Source organism: Leopardus geoffroyi, chromosome D1 (assembly GCF_018350155.1).
Source record: "Leopardus geoffroyi isolate Oge1 chromosome D1, O.geoffroyi_Oge1_pat1.0, whole genome shotgun sequence".
NCBI classification, from domain to species: domain Eukaryota; kingdom Metazoa; phylum Chordata; class Mammalia; order Carnivora; family Felidae; genus Leopardus; species Leopardus geoffroyi.
In genome coordinates this window covers 11089054-11101205 of record NC_059329.1, presented here as the reverse complement: position 1 = coordinate 11101205, position 12152 = coordinate 11089054, and the positions used below count along the sequence as shown (strand labels likewise).

Sequence of the window (12152 nt, the reverse complement as noted above, 5' to 3'; positions counted from 1 at the left end):
CTAGTTTCTATTCCAACCCGACTGCCAGCTACAAAACCGAGAAGTCCTAAGACTACAAGCAACCTGGTCATCTTTAAAAGAGTAGAACTCACATGCGGTAAAGTTTTTTTATGTTAACTTTCAGGTCCCTTCTACCCCCATAAGAAACTCCCCCCAAAATCTCCACTGCACAGCCATGACAGCCATCACAATGCAGCCAGCCAGTGCCTCAGGTGCAGTGGTGACTAATGCATCTGTCTGCTATCAGGCTTGCTGTGTTGTCCTGGGGGTACTCAGCAGGACTCTTTCAAGTGTGAATCATGACAGGATGGGCCAGTTGCTTCACTTGGGCTGGGCTGCGATCTCCCCCAAAGACCTATCTGTTATCTAATAGAGACCCTGCCATATTCCCCTTTGGTCACCTCCCTCTCCACCTGACCCACCACAATCTCAGGGTCCGCCTTCTACATACTTCCTCAAGACAGACACAGTCCTACCCTCCCAACAAAAATAGCAACACACTTTGCTCAAGAAGAAAAAGCACAGACACACATGAATATATACCCTCTGGTCAGGCATTAGACCTTATTTTGTAATGAGGCAAGCTGCCTTTATTTCTATAAACAAGTCACAGCTGTCAGCATCACTAGCTGGCCTTTAAAGATGGCAGGATCTTATAGAAAGCTATTAAATAGTGACAGCCTGACAGCCAAGTTTACTAACAGGCTGGAATTGGCTAAGTAAATGCCTAGAGAGGAAAGAGCACATGACCCCAGCAGCGGTCCTTCACTCCCTCAGGGGCAGCGGATCTGTCTCCAAATTCCATCCTGCTCTCTGAGGGTATAAGCGGCGACTCTCTTTTCCACTTTTTTGTTATGGGGTCTACACACAGATTTCCATTTCATGGTGCATTTCTTATGGAGTCCATTCAAGCAAGATGACACCTTGTGAATCGCCTACACAGATATTTCCAACACACACGCACAAAGACCACCCCAACCCCCCTGCCAAGTCTGAAGAATGGCCACCTCAAACATCACTGGGCTGTGAGTTATGTGCCTGCTTCCTAGGAAAGGGGAGGTGATGATGAAACCCAAGCTTTCCCCCCAAAACTTCTCTGTAGGTTATAAAGCTGAATAATAATAATGATGATGATGATGATGATGATGACGACGACAAAACAACCACATCAAAGACTTCTTGACCTCCACGAGCTGTCCTTTTCCCTGACCCCTGGGGCAATGCTATTAAATGACCAAAAATGAGCTCTAGTCTTAGACTGGTCCTTGTCTTGCACCAAGATCCTTTTGTAATGTCACAAGAGAAGACGACCCTGACACCGAAACCTCAGTTTAGAAGGAAAGCACATCAGGATAAAGGAAAGCGATGGTGCTAACTGGATCTCACACTCGTGCAGTGTGACGGCCTCTAACAGGCCTCTGTAAGAAGCTCCCTATATGCTAATTCTGTGGCTTCTCACAGTCTTCCAGAAACAACCAACTGTGACATCAGCTTCACACCCAAGCTATGTGTGAACAGCCTCCTCTCTCCCGTTGGGTGCTGTAGACTGAGGCTATTGCTGGAACCTTCCACGAGACCTTGACTATCTGTGCACAAAGTTGGCCCAGACTAGACTGAACTGAGTGCCAGCTTTCAAAAGTGACACTTCTGGATTCTTCTTCCATGGAAAAATCAACCAGGACCACCGGATGACTGATCTGAGGCTATTTCCTGGCTTTCATTGTCAAGGTTTGGCCCCAGGATCCTCTATGGCCTTTATAGCTTCCATGGCCATACAGGAAGGGAATTGGAGGTGAAGAGGTAGGAAGGCCTGTCCCTGCTCCGTGACTCCACAGCAACTAGCTGTCCTCTTCCATCACAGCACCTGGGTGTTGCAACGTAATGTATGAACACCTGTTTATTAAATGACTGAACTTTGTAGAGATGACCACGTGCATCCTCAGTGCTCAGCACATAGTAACCCTAAAAAGATCTGTCCCAAATTAGCTGGGAAGATCCTGCTTTGACACTTCTTTTCTGAGGTTCACAACTGCGTGGGTTGCAGCGGTTCAAATTCTGGAACGGCATCGACCAATCTGCTTCAGAATTACCTGGAGAGCCTAGGAAAACAGATGTCCTTGCCGCATCTCTGGAGACTCTGATTCAGGGCCTCTACAACCGGGGGCCTGTGACTCTAATTTTGAAATGCTCCTTGGATGGTTCTGATACACAGCCAAGCCAGGGCTCACTGGCCTCGCTGCGTTCACTGATGAACTGCAAACGATACTGAGCTCACTGAAACTCTTTGAGTCCTTGCCCGAAGGTTTTTATTTTTATCATCGTTCTTATGTTGCCCTGGTACTTTGCCATTTACCGCATGCAGCAATGTGGCGCAGCTCTACATAATAAACTCCTGTTTCACGCACTGGCGTTCAAGTCCGTCACATGAGTACTGCAGGAAGTCTTACCCAAACACACGTAAACATCATGTTCTTCTGAAAGCAGGTATGCCCCGCATTCAGAATGGATAAAATAATAACGGACAGAAAGTTACAGTGAGGCACCACTGCCCTCAACACACGTTCTGACATCCCTGGTCCACCCAGCCCAGGGTAACTTGTGCCCTGCCAAATGGAAGGTCTCAATAATCGGTCGTCGGTCAGCTCAGCAATCTTTCTCTTGCTTTGCCACGTGGGTCAGCCTGAGATGTTCCCTGTATAAGCCTCGTTTAAAGCTTCCACAGATAAATGTGCTGGTCACTAAGCGGCTATGGTGTGAGAAATCTATTCTGGATGCTCAGACCAGATCCTCGTTAACCATAAGAGAAAAGAAAGGGGAGGTGTTGCAGGAGGCATCACACACTCCCTTCCTAACAGGAGACTTTGAGGCTCTGAAAGAAAAAGGCTCCCGAAATGCAGAATTAGCTATAAATCATAAAATACGACGAATTACCGCTATACGTAGTATCTTCAAGATGGCAGTTAAAAAGGATACTGAACACCAAATGGCTCTCAGCCCAGAAAGCTTTCTGGTACATGGTGCAAGGAACTACCTACCTCTCACCTTTGCTCTGTTATACTGATGAATTTCAAACCTCCGCATTAAGCATGACTCTCAATCCCCTGCTGAACCTGATAAAAAGAAGACTTCCAGTTGTTGCAAGAAACTCCTAGCTGAATTCATCTTGCTTTGGAAGCTGCAGAATCCCAAGGACAAACGTTCCTCTCATATGTAAACATTATGATTTATTCTGAATATTTCAATGCTTGCTCAGTGATTTCCCTCCTCTCTACAACATAAACCTCACTTTAATTTTTTTAATGTTTATTTATTTTACACGCACACACGCGCGCACACGCAGTGTGAATGGAAGAGGGGCATAGAGGGAGGAAGACAGAATCTGAAACAGGCTCCAGGCTCTGAGCTGTCAACACAGAGCTGGACGCGGGGCTCGAACTCACAGACCATGAGATCATGACCTAAGCCAAAGTCGGATGCCTAACTGACTGAGCCACCCAGCTGCCCTGCCACAAGACTCACTTTAAAGGGAAAAAACAAAACATTTGGTGATTCATTAGCTCTTTCCTGAATGTAGGAATTCATAACCACTACACACACACGGGTGCCTTTCCACCTAAATTATAGATCTTTCTGACCATTCAGTGTGGATCTCTACATCTTACATACGCCCTTCAAACTACCTACATGTAACAGATAAGAAACTGTAGAAATACGTTTTCCTATAAACTCTTTGGTGTTCTCTATTTTAAACTATCAAGATAAATGCAACTCACCCTAATGTCTCTGTCGCCACAGCTCACTCTCCTGCGGACACCGTTCCACAGGACCCCAAAGATCACCCTATGCACCGTGTGGGGGCCTCACTTGCTCTTCAAGAGCCGGGGACAGGAGAACCAAGGCTCACCTTCTGGCCGGTTCAGTAATTTGTAGCTGTAAGCTTCTCGCTCTTACATTTAGAAATTGGTAACATTATTTAAGAGCGGACTCGCATAATAAACTGGAGGAAAAGATGGAATAGGAGAATCACACCAAGCAGCTAGACGTAAGCTACCAAGAGCGAGGTCAGGTATCTTCTGTCATTTCAAAGCATCTCAGACTTGGCTTTATACGCAGCAGGTTCCAATAAATGCTCTCTGCTGCCTGACAGCAACCTTCCTTTCATGTATGTTTTATCTCCCGGTAAACTACTTGGTTAAAAAAATGTATTTTAGAATTGTTTTCAATGGAAATGCGTGGGTCCATCCCTAAGAGTGGGGTCGTGAGGTGCAGTGGAAAGAGAATCCCGCACCCACATGGCAGGAGACCCGGATTCTGGTGCTAATTGCCTCATTTGCACTGTGGCACTGGAGCCCCAGCTGTAAAATTAGGATAAAAGGAGAGGCAGAGGGTGGCAAAGTGGGAAAAGCAGATGAAAAGGAACTAGAAAACCGGGGGTTTTGTTCTGGCCTTCCTCCTAGAACACCCACAGGATCTGAGGCGAGTCACTTTACCTTGCCAGGGCTCACACTATTCATTCAGAAAGGAAGGGGTTGGACGAGTTTGAAGGTCCATTCCACCTCTATAGTCACACGAAGGGGGTCAGCTTGGCAATTCGTTAAAAGGATTTCCAGTCTTCCCATCTTCCTGCCAAGGCTGGCTTGTCCCAGTCTTGCTGGGGGCCGACCTGTAGGCAAAATCCCACTTAGTTCCAAGTGATCCTCGCTGACCCTGGCAGCTCATCACAAGTCCCAGCCCCAGCTGGGCAGGGGTCTAAGGTGTTCCCATAGAAAGCCTGGGGTCCTGGTCCCTAGACTCAGCTAGTGGCTGAAGTTCTGGTCCAAATCAGACGGACTGCCCAGTGCACAATGCTGCCACCCAGTGGGTGGGCAAGACGCTCCTATTCCCAGCTCCTGTGGCTGCTGTTCCCCAGCCGCTCCTACTCCCTCTCTTTGGTGACACAGAGATGGCAATATTATCTGCACCACAGAGTGGTGTTGAAGAACAAGGGAAGGGCGAGTGAAGTGCCTAATCCATAGTAGGCACTCCACAAATGATAATCAGCATTGCTACTCATTACCATAATCCAAGGCAGAAAAAAACAAGTGCTTGATAGCTGTTAATTAACCGCATGGGAGCCCAGAAAAGGAGTGTGAGAGCCAGTCTGACAGGTGATGGGTGAAGCGAACCTCTTCCTGCTCCACTTGCCTGGTGGACGCAGGGAGCTCTGCAGACAGAGCCTGGTGCGCTTCTCCAGGGCATCTCCAGTCGTCCCTGGATGTACTGCCATGTGGTAGGAGAGGGAGTTAGAGAAACACAACAAGACGGACTACTCTATCAAGGCTTTTACTCCCCTTGGGGTGCAGTCAAAAGGCTTGATGTTTCTTCAAGTGTTAAGCAATCCCTACGGACTTAAGAGAAGAGGTATGAATAACTCCGAGGACAGTAAGCTGTGTTTTGCCAAATAACATCATTACAACAGGGCTATAAGGAAACCAGGGAGCTAGAAAGAAAGAAACGGCTGGCTCCATTTGTCTTTGTTTCTTCTTGGGTTTATGCAGTTGCAAGCTACTTAGACATGTGTGTTCCGGATGTACTCCTGGGACCTATTTCAGAGAATATTTTTTGAAGCTAAAGTGGCTAAGTGGTCTCATTCAAAGAACTTTTAAACTCTGGAGGCTCGTTTGTCAAAAATGGAGGGGGCTCCTTCTTCTGATCCCAGGTGGCCACCTGTCACTGCAACAAAGGGAGACAGTCACAGAGGCTGGACCAGCCAAGCACTGCCAGGACCCCTGTTGCCTCTGAGGCCCAGGCCCACTTCTGGCAAACAGAGGGAAGGCCATCTGATTAAAATCACATGGTAAACCCTTTCCTAAGGAAAATCTGGCCTATCACCGTAGGCCTACTCACACCTGGGGCTCTGAACCTGGGCGTGCCACTGCCAACCAGTCTAAATCCCACCAAACAGAGCCTGTGTGGGATGTCACTTGGATGTAGGCAGTGGGCGGCTTAGGACCGTGAGGCTCGTGGTGCCCAGGAGGCCGCCCAGGGCTCTCTTACACTACACATACTCACAGCACATCTCACAAAGCCCTCCAAGCTGATTCTCCTGGCCTGGGCAGTAGGCATTCCTCTCTGCCCAGGAATTCATGAAGCTGGGAGAATGGCAAAGAAGTCCCAGCAGAAGAATCAGTATGGCTACCCCAGACCAGGGATATTTTTATCCTTGCGTGAAACTATACCAAGTAGTAAAGAGAAAGTGCACCATTAAGGAGGCCCCCGTTCTAGACAACACTCACATCGGCGTCCAGGTGTTTAACTCCGGGCCGGATGCTTTACCAACTTAGTACTACACCTACATGCTCACTGATTGAGTGATGGACCCTCACAACCACCCTCCATATGAACCTACTGTTTTCCATTTTACAGATGAGGATGTTGAGGTGGAGAGAGGTTAACTGAGCGCCCCAACATTACCAGCTGACAGGTGGGGAGCTCGGATTTGAGAACTCAGGGCGGTTCTGTTCCCAAGTCCATTCTTTTCCATCATGATGCTTCCAATGACGCAGTGGGTCCTCAAATGGGAGATGGGGTTCCTTTACTTTTTCTACTCTAAGTACGGGTCCTTGCTGTTTATTCTTAGGGTAGAGAGATGAAAGCAAACTGAAAAGTCTACAGGAATTCTATCCTTGGAATGTGCATTCACACATCATGCCCACACTTCCCAAAGATCCAGCGTTTTCCATAATCATCCTCTGCCCAAAGCTAGGTGCCCAGACATTAGGCTCTTTGAAAGATCATTCTGGAGAACACATTGTAAGGTACCAGATCTCATGCTAAGAAAAACGCTACCCTATAGTGTTTACCTCTAAAGATTTATTTTCTTCCTTTAGCTAATGTTTCCCAGGAAAGGAATCTTAGGGATGGACAAATGCCTTAGCCGAGTATGCTTTCTCCTGCCTTTCAACCCGAAGTGCTTCGTGCACCCTTTTAATTGGGAGAGTTCTTATCTGCAGGATGAGACTGTAAGCTGCTGCTGCTGCCTATTCTCTCCATCCTCTGAGTGCTCGGTCACGCCTGTGCCCAGGAGATGTTGAGTGCGTGTTAGATGAGGTAAAAAGCATGCAGAATGTTCAGCGTGGCCCCTGTCACAGCCAGTGGTCCGCACATAGTGACAGAGCGGAGAGGAGCGGCTGTGGTGGCAGATGTTGTTGCTCTGCGCTGACTGGGAATTTGGGGTCCCGTTCTGCGTGCTGACCTCCAGGAAGTCACGCACCTTCCGCGTCCCCAGTTTCTTCATTTATAAGATCATAGAGATTGAGTGTGAGCATCCTTCCATTTTAGAACATTAAGGACTTGGATTCCTCCCTATCTACCTTCTCCTCTTTTCCAAGACACACGGTCACAAAAGCCACGTGCCTCCATGTTTTAAGAGACACAACTGAAAAGTAAAAGAAATCTTGGCATTTCATGCTTAGGAGGTTTCAGACATCCACACGTTTCTAGAAATTTCCATGTGGTTTGTTGGAAGTTCTTTCCAATCTTACTGGTGCCTGTCTATACTCCATATCCCCTGAGGGATGGAAGAGAAGAAATGGCCCCAGTGGTGACAGAAAAGCCACGCAGAGACTGTCTGGCAGTGTTCTTATTAAGCAAAGTAGACAGAGCAAAAGATGGCTAAATCATAGGCCCGCCTCTCCCTCACCACCGTGCTGCCGAGCACCACACAATAGGCCTTTGGAAGCAGCCGGCTTGTCAGCATCATTCCCTTGCACAGTGGGTGAGCTGAGGCAAAGATAATTTTCCAGGCTGTTTGGCTATCAACAGACACCAAATTGCTTAGCTGAGCAGACATGATCTCCTTATACTTGTTGCAAAATTCTTAAACAAACCTTGAAAATGGAAATGTGCTCTCATTTTACTTCCTAGCTAAAGGATGCTGAATTCTTAGGAATCGGGTTGAGGGGATACACACATAAACATATGCCCTCATGGAAAACAAGACCAGGCTTTCAGAGCATTAAAAATCTGTAATTATGTATCATCAAAAAATATCTGATCACACGTGCCTCCTGCCCAGGGGCATGCTGGTAAATGTTCACCGGATGGCCCTTGGTGGTGGGACAGTCCTCATTTGGAGCGCCTGCTGATTCCTGTGGTGTAAACACTCTCACCACGAACTTTCAAGCTACCATGGCGAGGATGTTTCTGAATCTGAGCTTGGAAGAGATGCACACAGTCACTCTGGAAAGCTGGCGGAACAGCTTCAGCACTCTGCTGTCCTGCTTGACCCTCTAATCCCTATCCCAGGCACGAGAGTGGGTCACTGACAGCTGCTTCCTCCAGCCCCAGCGGCAGCAGGTCAGTGCACTCCAGCTCTTCGGGGTCAGCCATCCTGGAGCGCCGAGAGCTCACGGGCATCTTCCATGCACTCATCACATGCTGGGCTCTTCCCCCAGCATCTTCCCTCTTCAGAAATCCAAAAAGCACTTTCCGTCCTGAGAACAACCAGAGAGCTCCAAATCTATTGCTTAGCAAGGAATGAGCCTTCTTTCGTTTTTTACTGAGTTCTTGCTCCTGATTCCGGTAGGCAGGCTTGCTCTGGTTATCCTGCAGCCTGCCAAACCCCAGGCCGTTTGTCAGCAACTTGCAGAGAAGCAGATAGATTAACAAGTTTGCTACTTGGCCCCCAGAATGACGGGGCTTCATCAGAGCCCCACGGATGTGAGGCAGGACTGGCCTGGATGTGGGGCTACATACCCAGCCAGTGCATTTACTGCCGCGGTTTCATCGTCCTGACAGTGAAATATACATTGGAGCTCCAAATCCTTTCTAAGGGCAGGAAGTGAGGCTGGGTACTGGGAGTTAAGCCCTGCAGCCCTATTTAAGTCAATACACTGGTTCACTAGCTATGTGGTGGACCCGAGGGTGGCCCTGTCCTAGTTACTTTACTCCTCTTCTGCCTTTCTGTGCATCTGGCTCCCTTTTTTCTGTTTCCCTGGCTGTGCTGTATTCCTAGGTTCCTCTCACTCCTCCTTCTCTTCTAAGGCAGAGGCTTGGAGAGAACAGGACGGAGAAGCAAGAAGAGAATTCATGATGCAAGGACTGTGTTTGCATTTAGCTCATCTGTACTGTCTATCTCATGCTTGTTGCTTGGTTTTTAAATCCCACACAGTCTTTAAGGAACTTCTTTTCAGAGCCCAACTCTCTATTTATATAGTTAGTTTTCTAAAATAGCAGTCCCCTCCCTTCCCCTCCAGTGGATTCTTCTGTCACTGCTGCTCAAGGCATCTCTTTTGAGGGCATCAGGGGAGGACCCATGGGAGACAGAATATGAAGGTTAACAAGCAAGAGAGATGGAAATAAAAGAGAAAAATTGGAAATGGAGAGATGGGTGGGCAGTCCCACTTCGCTGCCCTGAGCTCCTTCCAAATCTGAGCTTGCCCGCGGTGGGCCAGCATTTCCCTGGTCAGCCTGGATCCACCTACTGACACTGGCCCTTTCATCCCTCACCCCAGGGTCTGAGTTGCCCTCTGCCTGCTCTCCTCAGGCTTGTGTCCCATGAAAAACGCTAAGAAAAATGTGAGGCTCTTTCCTCCATATGACTTTTAACTGTGTCTATTTGTATCCTGCCTTACTGCCTGGGGCAACTCCAGGCCACGTAAAGTGGCTCCAGGTAAGACGGGGGCCTGAAGAGTCGATGCCCTTCCAGCCACCCCACCCATGTGAGCAGAAGCTTCTACCAGGGCCTACTCCACCCGCTAGTGTGATAAACACCAGTGCCACAAACATTCCAACTGGGGGTGTTTAAAGAAACAATCTGTGAATCTGCACCAGCCAGGAACATACATCCTGGGATAAGCTTGAGATAACCTTTTGTGATCTTTTTTTTTTTTAAATTTTTTTTTTTTTTCAACGTTTATTTATTTTTGGGACAGAGAGAGACAGAGCATGAACGGGGGAGGGGCAGAGAGAGAGGGAGACACAGAATCGGAAACAGGCTCCAGGCTCTGAGCCATCAGCCCAGAGCCTGACGCGGGGCTCGAACTCACGGACCGCGAGATCGTGACCTGGCTGAAGTCGGACGCTTAACCGACTGCGCCACCCAGGCGCCCCAACCTTTTGTGATCTTGCCAATGTCCTCCTACCACATCATCGGATAAGAATGTCTCTCGAGAAGTTTGGAGAAGAGGAAATAGGACCATAAACTACAAACTCCTCAAAGCACGTTTACCATTCCTGGTGAATTCAATGCAGCATATCATTTTCATGCCCTCCTATACGTCAGTTTTTCTTTCTTTTTAAAAAAAATTTTTTTTTAAACATCTTTATTTGTTTTTGAGAGACAGAGATGGAGTGTGAGTGGAGGAGGAGCAGAGAGAGAGGGAGACACGGAATCCGAAGCAGGTTCCAGGCTCTGAGCTGTCAGCACAGACACTGACACACAGGGCTCAAACCCATCAACTATGCGATCATGACCTGAGCCCAAGTCAGACGCTTAACTGACTGAGCCACCCAGGCACCCATGTATGTCAGTTTTTCATCAAGGACACGTCCTCATAAGGAGCTGGTGGACAAGCTTTCCTCAACAGGCTGGAAAATAAATAGTGTATTTTTTTAATGGTACGATGGAAACATTTGGAAGGCATTTGTTGTATCTGCCTTCAGGAATTTGTTAACTTAAATCTGGCCCCATCCCAATGACCACAGAGAAAAACCACATAAATTAAACATACAAAAAACAAACAATGGGATGATTTACAGATGTCTCATATCTTAAGATGTAACTCAGAAGGAAAATTAATCCTTGCAAATGCCCATAACACCTCCCTTGAAAACCATGAAGGGTTGTGTGTTTATCTTTCCCGGACCAGTGGGTGTTCTTGGAGGTGGGGTGGGGACTTGACCTCAGGATACACCAGATAGTTTTCCAAGATGTCAGAGAATTGGACGGTGGTCAAATGGGGCTTCGCCCACTCCCCTGTAAAGTTGAACAATTCAGCCCCTTGGGGATGAAATAGCCCTGATGAGTTGTAGGACATCTACCACTCTTTCTGACCTTGGACCACTTCCTTGTACTAACTCTCTAGCACAATCAAAGCAGAATCCAACTTAGAGAAACATTAGCAATGGTCACAACACACCTTTGGTTTTAAAAGGCTACCAAGCACCCTTTCTAAACCTAAGCCTCTCAAGGGATAGTCCTGTCTCGCTTCCCTGTGTTTTAGGATTAGTCCCAGCCCCATTCCTGGCACAGAGCTGGGGCGGCACATAGTTGGTGAAGGGACTTGAATGAACCCACCATGATCTCTGGTTCCCCAGCTCTGTGTTTTTGCCATGAGAGTGTCTGATGATCAGATCCTATTCTACTAAGATGCTGTATTTTATCAAAAACACCAGCATCTGGTGGGTGGTTGACCACCCACCCACGTGCTCATCCTCTTGTCTTTATTCCCCCCATCATTTCCTCTTCCTACCCACTCCCCGACTACTGCACCGCCTTCAGCTTTCTTCAATAGGATTCTCTGTTCCCTTATTCCTGCCTTTTTCTTCCCCTCTCGTGTTTGCATATACACATATTTATGTGCATGCATAAATGTGTTGGGTTTTAAATACAGGGACATAAATATGTGTACAGATACGTAAGGAGTACGATTTTTTTTTCCACCATGGTGAATGGCATGGAAAACATAAAAACAAAGAAATTCTAGTATTTCTTTACATAAGGACACAGAGAAAAGCTCAAGCATTCATCTCTTTCAGTGTCATAAATGCCTCACTAGCGAGACCCTAGCCCTAGACCCTGGGAGTATTTAGGCTACTTTCTACAGACTTGGGCCTGGCCTAGGTCTAAAACCAAGTTACACATGTGGCATACTGAAATATACATCTATTCTGGAGGAACGGGGCTGATGTGCAAAATTCCTCAATTAAAAGAGCTTTCTACAAGGTGAATAATTGGTAAATAAATGAATGACATACATGTGACCAGTGGGGCAAAGTTTCCCAACTAGGGTGGATGGACACAATTTAAGTGCTTTCCAAATTCTTACAAAATGCACCACGTGCGTTCTCCTCCTTGCCACTTTGGTTCAAACAGCATACACAGCCTCCATCTCTTGGGCCCAGGGTTATTGTGGTGCTGCTATTCACAAACCAGCACAACTGGTCAGCTC

General features: G+C 47.4%; 1 protein-coding gene and 1 long non-coding RNA gene across 14 annotated transcripts in view; both read right to left on the bottom strand.

Annotated features, from left to right (window-relative positions):
- NCAM1 (neural cell adhesion molecule 1) overlaps positions 1–12152 on the bottom strand; it is a 312873-nt gene that overhangs the window by 81009 nt on the left and 219712 nt on the right. The window lies entirely within an intron of this gene.
- On the bottom strand, positions 6836–10327 carry LOC123600669. The gene is made up of 2 exons (XR_006713731.1): positions 10096–10327; positions 6836–9849 (listed from the first exon to the last, which is right to left on the bottom strand). It is a non-coding gene; the product is annotated as an uncharacterized LOC123600669 (long non-coding RNA).